The following is a 12,918-nucleotide window of genomic DNA, read 5'->3' on the forward strand; positions in this document are numbered from 1 at the left end:
GTCACAAGCTAAAATGTCTCAAAACCATATGAGCACAGGATGAAACCCATATTAAACAATATTCATTATAGCAAGAAAAACAAGACAGGTGACTAACAGCCTCTTTTACTTGAAAATCTGATTGTGATCTTGTACTTTAAGATCTTTCTTTTTTACTTTGTGTTCCTAAGGTTCCTAAGGGTGCTTAGAGATTGTCTGGTGATTGTGTGGTGATGGCCTCAGGGATGTTATTACTAAGTTAAGTTAAGTTAAGTTTGCCGCTTTCACAGTTTGCAACTTCTTACAACGGCTAAAAATCCTTTGCCAAGGGCCCCCTCTGTACAATGCGATTTGGGCAGTGTTGTGTGGATACCCAAATCTGCACTGATTTGCACAAAAACCGGCCTCTATTCCCCTATTGGAATGTGTACTGGAACAGGGGATTGACTGTTAACACAGAATTTGCATCTCTGTGAGTAAGACTCATGAACTAAGTTGAAACTGACTATCTCCGTGTCTGTTTCACCAGACTCTTTACTTTCACTCGACTCCAGATTCTGTTTACAGTGTAGAAAAGCAGTTCATTTTTCCTCTCTCTCTAAATCTCTTTAAACTAAATGATTTATTTAAATTATGGGGGTTATAGGATTATGAAACTCAAACAGACGTCACTCTTAATTAGGAAATAAGCCAGCAGTGGAAAAGATTTGTTTTCTGTTATTTATGGCCTGTGGTGAATGGATACAATGAAATGTGATTGGGGATAATTACGTCATAGAGATGCGAGATGAATACCAGTGTAAAGACATATTTCCAATTGAAGAAATAACAGTATTTGATCACTTTTGCCCAATCCCACCCCACCGCCTTGTGTATGTGAATTGACCATGTATACTGTGGTATTTTGTATAGACTTTTTCCACCATTCCCTACTATGAATGTAATCCATGCACATGCACCTTTAGGATACAATTGAATAATTAAGAAACAATGAGTGGCAATACAGGATTTTATAGAGGATCAAGTATTTTCTTCAGATTTCACACAGGGAAATATCTAGATGGGAAACCTTTGTTGTTAACACTTATAACTAAGCTTGTAGCTTTTTGAGGTCTATTTTGTATGCATGTTTTACAGTAATAAAACACCAGCCATATATATTCCCTTTAGGCTACTCTTATCTATAATTCGCAAGCCCTTTCCTCCCCATTCCTCCTTCTGATGTTGTTCCCAAGGCGTATTACTTTATTATAAAAATAAGATGCTTTATTGTGATGTAAGTTGCTATAGAAAATGCATTTACAATGGAAACTCTCAAACAGAGGCTCCTAAATATAGATAGAGTGGCATTGTTTGTACTAAAATGATCTTGCTGCAAAATGTTCCCTGTGATCCTGAAATGTTATGCGAGAGAATGGCAGTCTTGCCATATAAAGGTAGAACCTGCAAAAGGCGGAATCATAAATGTGTTCATTTGTGTCTACCAAAAGGTGGTTTTGCTGTAGTTGTCTTTCCCATCCGACTAGGCTGCTCGTTTTAATCTAGCAGGCTGCTGTTCAGCAAAGAAATAAAGCAGCAAAAAAAGGAAATGAAGAAAAAGACCTTAATCAACTTTTGGCACTGAAATGGAAGCTTCAGCACAGTGTGTATAGTATCCTATCCTATACCGTTTGGCTGCAATATTTGAGCATGGAGATGTATTGGCACTGCAGTGTGTGACGTTGTCTTTCTTGATTTATTCAAAGCAGATTCTAATGCTTAGCATAGCTTGTAGTGCCTTCAGTGCAAAAAACAATCTTCCTCTTCTCTCTGTCAGTTAATGACCTAAAACACCAAGAGCAGAGAACATGCATGCATGGGGTGGAGGAGGTGGGGGGCTAGCTAGGCTCAGGTATTAGCCACAGAGAGTGGGGTAGAGAGCTAGGGGGATGTACTCACAATGCATTATCGTCATCAACGCTCTGATCTAAGAGGTATCTGTGCAAAAGCCTGGTAGCGTCATCAGTGTGTCAGCAAGTGTGAAGAGGTGGGCTAGTGTGTCAGTACAGTGAGGGGGGGTGGTGGGGGTGAGACGATGTTATGTCTTTTTGTTTTTTTTTCATATGTACCTTGATACTTTCACCAATGTTTCTCACTAGTTTGGTGACTACATTTTGACATTGTGTGTGCACTACTGCTACTACCACAACTACTATCATTATTGTTATTATGAATCTGGCGCCTGTATTCAAGGTGAACACCATTCAACAAGAACCTGTAAAAAAAAAACGTGCACATTGCTGCAGAGTTTTAAGCACAAATAAATAAATACAGAATTTAGTCTAAAATGCCAATTGTTATAGAGGGAATAAAATACAGAATAATGCTGCAGACTGAATAAACAAGACATAGGAATTTTAGTATGTTTGTGTAGTTTGTAAGCAGAACTGAAAAGAAACTTTGTGATGTGTTTTTGTGCTTTTCTCTCGGGCATCTGCAAATTAAAAATTCTACAGAAGAAAAAAGTGGACAACAGGTTTAACACCATTCTGTGGTTGTGTCTGTACAACGTTTTAGAGTGCAGTTAACCAGAGGGCACTAAACCCAGGCTTAATGTAAATTTCCCTGTCCATCTGCCCATAGCTTTAAAGTTCCACTAAACAATGATAATTGAACCCCCTCCTTTATTCTGATACAATGCAGCCCTGTACTTTGGATGGAGTGTCGGAAGCAATTTTTCTCTTTCATCAGGGTTGACCCTTTAGCTTATTCAGAATGGCGCCCTACTAACCCTTCCTTGCAATGTCTCACCTGAACGATGAGCTCTGACTTTAGCTGGCTGGCCCTGTGCTAAAGCCTCTTTAGAATGGGGGCGGAAACATAACCTGAATTCTAATGGCTTTTGGAGATGCGACTGGCAAATCGTTATGGAAGAGGCTGTGTGTTTCCCTGGCAATGGCCCGGGCTTCTGTCGGCGGGTGTGCAGTAATAATTTCAGCAGCTTCGCTTTCATGTCTTTAGGTATTGTCAGACTGGGACTCGGGATCTGTGTCAATGTGTGCATGTGTGTGTAGGGGTATTAGAGTTGAGCTGTTAAAAGATCACAGCTCTGGCAAATGTCTTCTGTAAAGGTGTAACGATAAAATCGAATATCGGTATTTGTATCGATTTCCCTCCTTAGTATGATGATTGATAATAAAAGTGGATCATCGATAATGGAAAAGTTACTTTTTTGGGAATTTATAAAGTATACGTTAAGCAAAGTTCTTATTTTCAATCAATCAATCAATCAATTTTTATTTGTATAGCACCCTTCGCAGGGTAGCCACAGAGCGCTTTACAGACTGGTAAACATACAACAAACGTATAGCAAAATAAAAAACATAAATACAATAAAATCAAATATAGACCTGTAAACATTTTACATGATCTAGAATAAAGTGAGTGAACATTTAAGTAAATAAACCATTTTGTCAATTAATTACATGATGCTACCAATCTCCCTGAGAGGTACATTTGACTGTCGTTTCTGAGCAGGATCAAATGCATAGTAAACATGCATGTAAACGTGCCTATTGTAAATTGTAAATTGTAAATGGTGTTTTAATTTGTATGTAAAACAAAAAACTCTAAATATCGATTTTATTGAACGATTTCATATTGCAGCCTCAATTATCGATTTAAGTTTTTGTGTTAACCTGACACCCCTAGTCTCCTGTCACATCCCTCTGCCGTACTTGGCATGCTCCTTCCAGCAATTTTCAAGTTTACACAGTATGCATGGAGACATTTTTCCTCTGTGCTTCACAGGTTAAATATTGACATTTTTTTCTGCACCAACTGTTTAAAAATTGTGACTGTCATCCTTTTCATTGTTTGTTTGTCCTGACATGGACAATTTATTAGAATTCCAGTCAGCACATAGTCGTGCAGTAGCACAGACTAGGCCAGTGTCTGAGACCTAGCCTATAGTTTAGTCCAGAAATCTCTGGTTTCACTTGGGTCTCTGTAATCCAAAAAGAGCGAGCAGAAATCTTACAGACCCCTCCCCTGTTAATAGCAAAGCATTTGGGTTGCTCAATTTAATGAGAAATGTTTCAAGTATAGTATTATTTTATGCTTCACTGGCATAGGGATCAGTACAAATCTCCTTATTAAACATTGCATTAAGAAATGACATTGAAGGAACATAGTGTGTGTCTCAGGGAAGTCTGTCAGTTTTTCTGTACCAGTGTAGACGGGCAGGTGGGTTCCCTTTACCTGTTGCGCAGGAAATGAGCAGCCAGTGTTTACCTGTAAACTTACGGTGCTGTGGAAGGTGAAACAGGTTGAATGTGTTGTTGGAGAGCGATAGGATGAACATTTAAGAAATGGATTTGGACTTCTGAGAACAAGTAAGAGCTTGCAATGTTTATTTTTTTATTTTATCAATCAAAGCAAGATCGTCACCTTTTTTGCCTGCCAGTTTGTCTAAGTGCCAGTATTGTTTCGTGCTGAGGAAAAATAACAGGGGAGGAAAAGAATCACAATCCACTTGGTCTGCAACTGTGTCTCCATGTAATACAATCTAAAACTGGGCTGTGGTATAGGCAATGTACACTTGTTTATAGTAGTGCTCCAAGTACAGAAGAAAATACATGTAGGGGCATCAGGATACAAAAAAGCTAACTCAAAAGTTATTTAGGTTTGAGTGCGTGTGTGCACTAAATCTTAGAAATGCAACTAACAGGAGTGCAAATGTGCGATAGTGTAGAATTCGCAGTGTCCTGTTGCTAAGAGGATTGACGGGGATTGCCAGCTAGCAGTTTTATCTCAGCCTTCATCTTTGTGTTGAAGCACAAGCTACACTGGCTTTGTAGGTGACTGCTAGAACCTTCCTTGACAGTGGGAAGGTGGAGAAGAGTGGGAAATGTAAAGTCTTGGTGTCTCAGTCTCCTCAGCATCAGTGTGAGGAGCTCTTTGTGGGAGGCAGGGCGATGCGTAGCTCGTCTTTGTTTCACACTCTGCTCATAGCCGCGTAAGTGCGTAAGGAGGAACCAGTTGTACGTTACGGAACAGGGGGAGGAGGGGAGCGTTGAGGGGGCTGCTGGCGTAATCACTGCAGAGTGTGGAGGGGATTACCTAGTGAGTGGGTGGTGAGTGTGTCAGAGAGAGAGAGAACTGGAGAGAGCGAGAGGGGGGCAGTGGGTTAATGTATTATTGTAATGGAGCTATCAACTATAGAACAGTTTTTTTGTCAGTTTTTTTTTTTGTTTGTTTTTGTGTGGTGTGACCTCTTTGGTCTCTGAAGGCAAGCCACAAGTGTGACATTTAAGTTTTTACCAGGGGAATTGTTTGCTGATTTATATCCTCTATTATCAAGATTATAACCTTTCCTAATTTTTTTTACTGGGGGGGACTGATACAGTTCAGTAAAATACAGTACACTCACTAACCAAAAGGTCATTGGTTTCTTCCAAATAAAAGGTCACTGCATGAAAAGCAGTTTACAGTAAGCAAGCCATGATCAAAAGTCTTTGCAGTTAGATTGCAATCAGATAAATATACAGTCACCTTTCAATCTTGTCTACACTTTTATGGGTACTTTTTTTTTTAACATTGCAATGTAGGGGGTGGGGGTGCAATGATATTTGAATCCCATTACATACTTAAATCATGTCTTGAATGGTTAATCAGCACTTTTAGATTATGTTTATAAACCAGATTCCCCAGAAGTACTTAACTAAATAACAATGGAAATACCAGGTTCAATGATATTAACTGCAGCATAGGCTCACCCAGGTTTTTATGCAGTGTTACAGAGAAAACACACAAACACTTTCCATTTCTACAGAAGCTGATTTGGAATACTTAATTTTCACCTGACTCAGTGTGAACATCAAAAAAGGCTTAGTTTCTGAGATGTTGACACAAATTAATTTTCACTGAGCCCAATCGAGTAAGTAATCTCTTGTAAGTACTTTTAAGTAGTAAATCTACCTTTCTCATGTCCAGTTTTTCTTAATCTAGGCTAGACTTTCATCCAGACATTTCCTGATGCAACTTAGAGGGGGTTGTAATTACAAGACTTGTTCCCTAGCCCCACTACTCTTTGTGTAAAGTGCCTTGATGTATCCAATACTTCTTAAAGAAGAGAGACCAGAGGCTTCTTGCAGGACCTTCTCAAATCTCAAGGCTGGTCTCTTCATATCACATGAGATATATCACTGTCCTTTGTGCAGTGGGGTTCAATCTTTCTGAGACAGAATTTGCTTCACTGTGTCACACTTTTACCTTCATGGCCAATGGCCCTGCAATCTCACTGTGAAGTACTCTTCTAGACCAAGCCTATTTTTGTCTCTCTTGTTTTTTGACCCAATCAATCTATTTAAACAATTTTCTAAATGTACTGAAATTCTTTTAGCTTTATTTGAATTCTGCCCTTAGTCAGTATTTTAGAAAGTCATAATTTCTCACTGTGTAAAGAAAGCAGAATATTTGTTAGAAGCATTATTGTCTTTATAGTGATTCAATCAGCTATAGAGCACAATCCTGGAAATAATATATTTATTTGTATTGGTGTACAACAGCAGTTTCCAAACCGGTCCTGGAGTACCCCCTACCCTGCTGGTTGGTGTTCCAACTGAGCTCTTAATTTTTTGGTGTGTGTGTATTGGGGGTGGGGGTGGGGTTGTTAAACAGTGAACCTGACAACCTATATTGACCTCCCAGTCCTTTCATGATCTCCTTATTTAATCTACTTACTTTGCATTTTGTTTTCTTGTAGTGCAAAGTAAATGCAGTGGAAAACCTCAATTTATTTTCCTTCCCCTTAGAAATGCAAGCTTGTGTGTGTGAGAGAGAGAGAAAGAGCGAAGGAGGGTAACGTGCGTACTGAAAACCACATGGTTCCTCTCGGTACAGCCTACTTCCTTCTCATGTTCCTCCTCAGCCCTTATTTGGTCACAGGTTCCCAGCAGTGCCCAGCAGTCTCCTCATTGTGTGCTGACACTGACAGTACAGAGCACACACTCTCTGTTATACAAGCACTGCAGGGCCAGTGTGTTTTAACACAGTAGCAGTTGCTCACATAATAGATTAGGTTAATATATAATAATATATAATAATATAATATATTAATATATTATATATAATATAATAGATTAAGTAGGCATTTACAGTGATGCTTATGTGTTTTTGATTTTTCTTAAAGGGCACCCAGTCATTTCAACTCAACTTTCTTTTCCCCCCTTTTCATATTCTCTTATTTAAATCTTTGTTCATTTTTTCTTTTTCTATTTCTGTCTTTTTGTTCATTATTTTCCTTTAATTTCATTTTTTGATTATATTTCCTTGATTTTAGTTTTTTTCCTTTTACAGCCTTTTTTCTTCTTTCCTCCTTTTTCTTTCTCATGCTTCCCTCCATGTTTATCCTCTCTCAAGGCTATTCACTCATTCTCTCCACAGGTGCCCTGGATTGTGCATCAAGCAAGAATTCTTGTGTACTTTGCGCATCACAGTCCCACTCAGTTGAGTCACCCTGTGTGAAATGGTCAAAAAACACACTGCAGTTTAACCAGTGTGCCTGCACAGAGATCAGCTAATATTCCTTCCCCCCTTTCCCTGTTCTCCCTAACTGTACCATTTGGGAAGGACTACACCTTGACTCAATCCTACAGCTAGAGCCAATTACATACCAGGTCTTTTTGCATATTTGCATCAGTGTGAGTAAGTGCGTGGCATATGTACCCTCCCCCTTCCCCCTTCAGTATACTGTGTTTCCCAATTCCAGTTATTTAATCCTCCCTTTTCTTTCCATGAAAGCTTCCTAGAAAGTTCTCTTAACCCCTTGGCCCTGAATGTGCAATTCCACGTCACACAGGCAGCTGCTGATCCCACCTCTATCTCTCTCTCTCTCTCTCTCTCTCTCTCTCTCTGCATTAGTGCTATCAGTGTCTTGATTTTTCTCCCTCTCTCACAACTCTGGCTCACCCTCATTACCTTCCGTGTCCCTTTCTTTCTCTCACCTACCTCCCTCTCACATTCAAGGTTGCCATTACAATCTCTCTGCTTTTCTGTCTCTTACTGATCCTTCTTTTGTTCTCCTACACCTCACTCTCTCACATTCAGGCATCTCTCTACCTCTCCCTCTCTCCATCTCTCACCCATCGACCTCTCTTTCCTTCCCTTACTACACCTCCTTCTCTCTCCCATTCAAGCTTGCTGTCACTGTCCATCTCCCTCTCTCTCATCCCTCCATCGTGGGTAGGATCTGACAGTGTGTGGATCTCCGTGTTCTGGCTTTGAAGAGCTTGGAGTGGCCGTGCTGTTTTTGTTTTCTCACTCCTTGATGGGAGGAGAGACAGTCTTAAACCCACATGCTGCTCACCAGCTACACAGTGACATTTAATGTTTTTTTGTTGTTTCATTTTACGCAGAAATGTCGGTTTGAGCTCTGTAATGATGTTCTGACGATCGCAAAAGAGCTCCAGTAATTAGTTTCATTGATATTGTAATGTGGCCCGCATAATGTTGTCCCTTGTTTGATCCTTTGCAAAGTATTGATACTTTCGGATGTCCCAAATTCATAGACCTACAACTGTTGTTCCTTTGCATTTTGGACTCATTTATGTTGATACAATCTGCAAACAGATCCACTCTACAGCAGGTGCAGGATACTTCATGTGTATGTGACTTTGAGGCAATTCTCAAATTGACCTGACCTGAAATAGAACATATACATTAATATTTATGTATGTGTTTATTAATGGGTGCTGAATGAAAATGAATGTATATGAAGTGACTAAGCTGCAGTTTCGTCAACATGCAAAACACATTTGTTATTATTATGATCAAAAAAATCAGGGAAAAATAATGGTTGAAATATTTAAATTTCCTGCCACTGGGTGAAGCTGTACAGTAGTGATTGCAACAACACTCCCGCCCTGGCGGCACACATGGGGGAAATGCACTTTGAGTTTATAGAAGAGAGATTTGCTTAATTAATAACTCGGCATGGTTGCTTCCAATGCACTCTTGTGGTCTTTGCGTTTCCTCTGATTAATTAACCGTATAATACACTGTGGAGGAGACGTTCATTAATTAATTTGGATGTCAATCCCCAGGCTTTTTTCTTTTCTTCCATCAATAGCAATGACCAAACCAGTGAACTTCAACCCATGTCCCGAAGAGCCACTCAAGCCAGCCATTTTTAAAAAGATGGATAACATGTACTTTATTGATTGATTAAGCCCCCTGTCCATGTAAGATAACTCTTATCCTTAAGGGCTGGATTCCATTCAGGTGTTTGTTCTATGTTATCTATACATTACTGAATTTACAGAGGATCTCCTAAATAATAAAATGCTGTAAGTGCAATGGATCTGCAAGCAAAATTATATAATACTTGCATAATGTGGTGTTCCACAGGGATCAGTATTAGGGCCTGTGCTTTTTCAAATTTATATTAATGATCTGGACTCTGGGATATTTAGCAAACTTGTCAAATTTGCATATGATACTAAAATAGGTGGCTCAGCAGATACAATCTCGGCAGCACAGGTTATTCAAAGGGACTTAGATAATATTCAGTTGTGGGCCGACACCTGGCAGATGAAATTCAATGTGGACAAGTGCAAGGTATTACATACAAGTACAAAAAATGTCCACTATAATTACACTATGGGAGGAATAGAACTGGAAGAAGTAATGCATGAGAAAGACCTAGGAGTTTCTGTGGACTCATCACTCTCCCCATCCAAACAATATGGGAAGCAATAAAAAAGCCAAACACAGTGCTAGTGTATATTGTCAAAAGTGTAGAACTTAATACAAGGTCAGTAATGTTAAGACTGTACAATGCACTAGTTAGACCTCATCTGGAATACTGTGTACAGTTCTGGGCTCTACACTTCAAGAAAGATATCGCTGATCTAGAGGCAGTTCAGAGGAGAGCAACCAGACTTATTCCAGGTCTGAAGGGAATGTCCTACTGAGAGACTGAGGGAACTGAACCTCTTCACCCTGGAACAGAGGAGGCTACATGGGGACTTGATTCAAGTCTTCAAAATCATGAAAGGCATTGACCACGTCAAACCAGAGGAGCCTTTCCAAATCTACAGAGACACATGGACCTGGGGACACAAATGGAAATTGCGCTTAAAGGCATTCACAAGACAGAAAACAGGAGACACTTCTTCACACAGAGAGTTGTTTCAATCTGGAACAACAGCAATGTGGTTGAAGCCGACAATATGGGAGCATTCAAAAATAGACTAGATGTGATCCTTGGATCACCAAACGAGCACAATGGGTCGAATGACCTCCTTTCATTTGTAAACTTTCTTATGTTTCTTATGACACATTTTCAAATCACTTTAAACCCCAGCCGCAGGGCATCAGATCTGACTTGTACTAGAGTACAGGTAGAGTATTGGAGCATTTAGTCACAATGTGCAGTCTTGGTAATCTATGACATTTAAAGAGTATTTTTGGAATGGGGGGGTTCTTAATTTTTGGTTCAGAATTTGCACTTTCATCCTAGAAGCTTCTCACTAGTGCTAAAAAATGAGTGTACAGTTCTTGGATTGTATCTCTGTATGTCTAATTAGTAACATAACCATTCATGTTCATGTGCTTTTTAAATAGTGTGCTAACATTCTGCATTTTCCTTGATTTCTGAGATTCTGCTGTAGGTTGATGTGGCATATGGAGTTTTCTTCCCCAGCACGTGTTAGAGATATACTGAGAAAGAGCCAATGGTAAAGGAAACCAATGCCAAAGGTGCCTGTTATCATTATATCTTTCAGTGGAGAGTAAAAATAATGTAGGAGAGCAAGCCTGCGATGCATTTAAGCTGTCAGGGTGCCTTATGAGTGATATATCAAATAAAGCCAGTAATGCCATCTTCCTCTGTATAGAATGGAGGATGATGCTCCAACCACAGTCCTCTTGGGAAGAACCCAAATTATGTATCAAAAAATATATAAAGAAAAACAATTGAGCTCAGAGCTGTATAATCCAGACAGTTCTGGTTTCAATCTGGGTTTTCATACCAACTCTGACTATGATTTTCTATGGGTAATGGCAGCTTGTCATGCATCAGTAACCAGATCCCTGTAACTAGGGCAAACTAGGCTCTCACTTAGGGTCTGATGTGTTTGGTGATGGGTGCCCATGAAAGCAGTTCACTTGGGGCATAACATACCCATGCACCAGCCCTCCCTGTAACTTATCAGGCACCTGTGAGCTTCACATTGCTAGTGTTAAAAACCTGTAATTTTAACTGAAGTTAGTAGAGCTGATGAGTGGATACTCAAACTGATTTAATTAACTAACATGTTCTCAATCCATTTGTTTATTTTATTTTATTTTTTTTTAATGACATAACCCAAAAGCATATACAGTGAGGGAAAAAAGTATTTGATCCCCTGCTGATTTTGTACGTTTGCCCACTGACAAAGAAATGATCAGTCTATAATTTTAATGGTAGGTGTATTGATTTGCATGTTAATGAGTGAAATAAGTATTTGACCCCTTCGAATTAGTACTTGGTGGCAAAACCCTTGTTGGCAATCACAGAGGTCAGACGTTTCTTGTAGTTGGCCATCACAGATTTTCTATGGGATTAAGGTCTGGAGACTGGCTAGGCCACTCCAGGACCTTAATGTGCTTCTTCTTGAGCCACTCCATTGTTGCCTTGGCTGTGTGTTTTGGGTCATTGTCATGCTGGAATGCCCATCCACGACCCATTTTCAATGCCCTGGCTGAGGGAAGGAGGTTCTCACCCAAGATTTGACGGTACATGGGCCCGTCCATCATCCCTTTGATGCGGTGCAGTTCTCCTGTCCCCTTAGCAGAAAAACACCCCCAAAGCATAATGTTTCCACCTCCATGTTTGACGGTGGTGATGGTGTTCTTGGGGTCATAGGCAGCATTCCTCCTCCTCCAAACACGGCGAGATGAGTTGATGCCAAAGAGCTCGATTTCACCCAGTTCTCCTCTGAATCATTCAGATGATCATTGGCAAACTTCAGACGGGCCTGTACATGTGCTTTTTTGAGCAGGGGGGCCTTGCGGGTGCTGCAGGATTTCAGTCCTTCACGGCGTAGTGTGTTGCCAATTGTTTTCTTGGTGACTATGGTCCCAGCTGCCTTGAGATCATTAACAAGATCCTCCCGTGTAGTTCTGGGCTGATTCCTCACCGTTCTCATGATCATTGAAACTCCACGAGGTGAGATCTTGCATGGAGCCCCAGACCGAGGGAGACTGACAGTTATTTTGTGTTTCTTCCATTTGCGAATAATCGCACCAACTGTTGTCACCTTCTCACCAAGCTGCTTGGCGATGGTCTTGTAGCCCATTGCAGCCTTGTGTAGGTCTACAATCTTGTCCCTGACATCCTTGGACAGCTCTTTGGTCTTGGCCATGGTGGAGAGTTTGGAATCTGATTGATTGATTGCTTCTGTGGACAGTTATACAGGTAACGAGCTGAGATTAGGAGCACTCCCTTAAAGAGAGTGCCCCTAATCTCAGCTCGTTACCTGTATAAAAGACACCTGGGAGCCAGAAATCTTGCAGATTGATAGGGGATCAAATACTTATTTCCCTCATCAACATGCAAATCAATTTATAACTTTTTTGAAATGCATTTTTCTGGATTTGTTTGTTGTTATTCTGTCTCTCACTGTTAAAATACACCTACCATTAAAATTATAGACTGATCATTTCTTTGTCAGTGGGCAAACGTACAAAATCAGCAAGGTATCAAATACTTTTTTCCCCCACTGTAGTGTTGTTATAATGTTATTTGTCCTTTTCAAACATCTGTACGTTAAAAACATAGAAATAGGATCCTGAGTAATAATAAAACCCCAATGAGTACCAGTTATTACTCAAAGCATAAAGCTGCATTGGATATAAATTTAAGTACAGGCAGCATTCATTTTAAAAGAGCTTCTGAAGTCCCCTTCTGGGAATTTA

At 40.0% G+C, this 12,918-nt stretch overlaps 1 protein-coding gene across 3 annotated transcripts in view; it reads left to right on the top strand.

Moving 5' to 3' along the window:
• gng7 (guanine nucleotide binding protein (G protein), gamma 7) overlaps positions 1-12,918 on the top strand; it is a 160,134-nt gene that overhangs the window by 107,283 nt on the left and 39,933 nt on the right. Inside the window, exon 3 of one of the 3 annotated variants that reach the window (XM_066695284.1) lies at positions 10,620-10,719. The exons of 1 other annotated variant lie outside the window; for it this stretch is intronic. The gene's annotated coding sequence lies outside the window, so the exon portion shown is untranslated. Of the gene's footprint in view, positions 1-4,275; positions 4,353-10,619; positions 10,720-12,918 lie in introns of those variants that run through there. One more of the 3 variants, XM_066695283.1, reaches the window with a different exon arrangement.

Source organism: Amia ocellicauda, chromosome 22 (assembly GCF_036373705.1).
Source record: "Amia ocellicauda isolate fAmiCal2 chromosome 22, fAmiCal2.hap1, whole genome shotgun sequence".
NCBI classification, from domain to species: domain Eukaryota; kingdom Metazoa; phylum Chordata; class Actinopteri; order Amiiformes; family Amiidae; genus Amia; species Amia ocellicauda.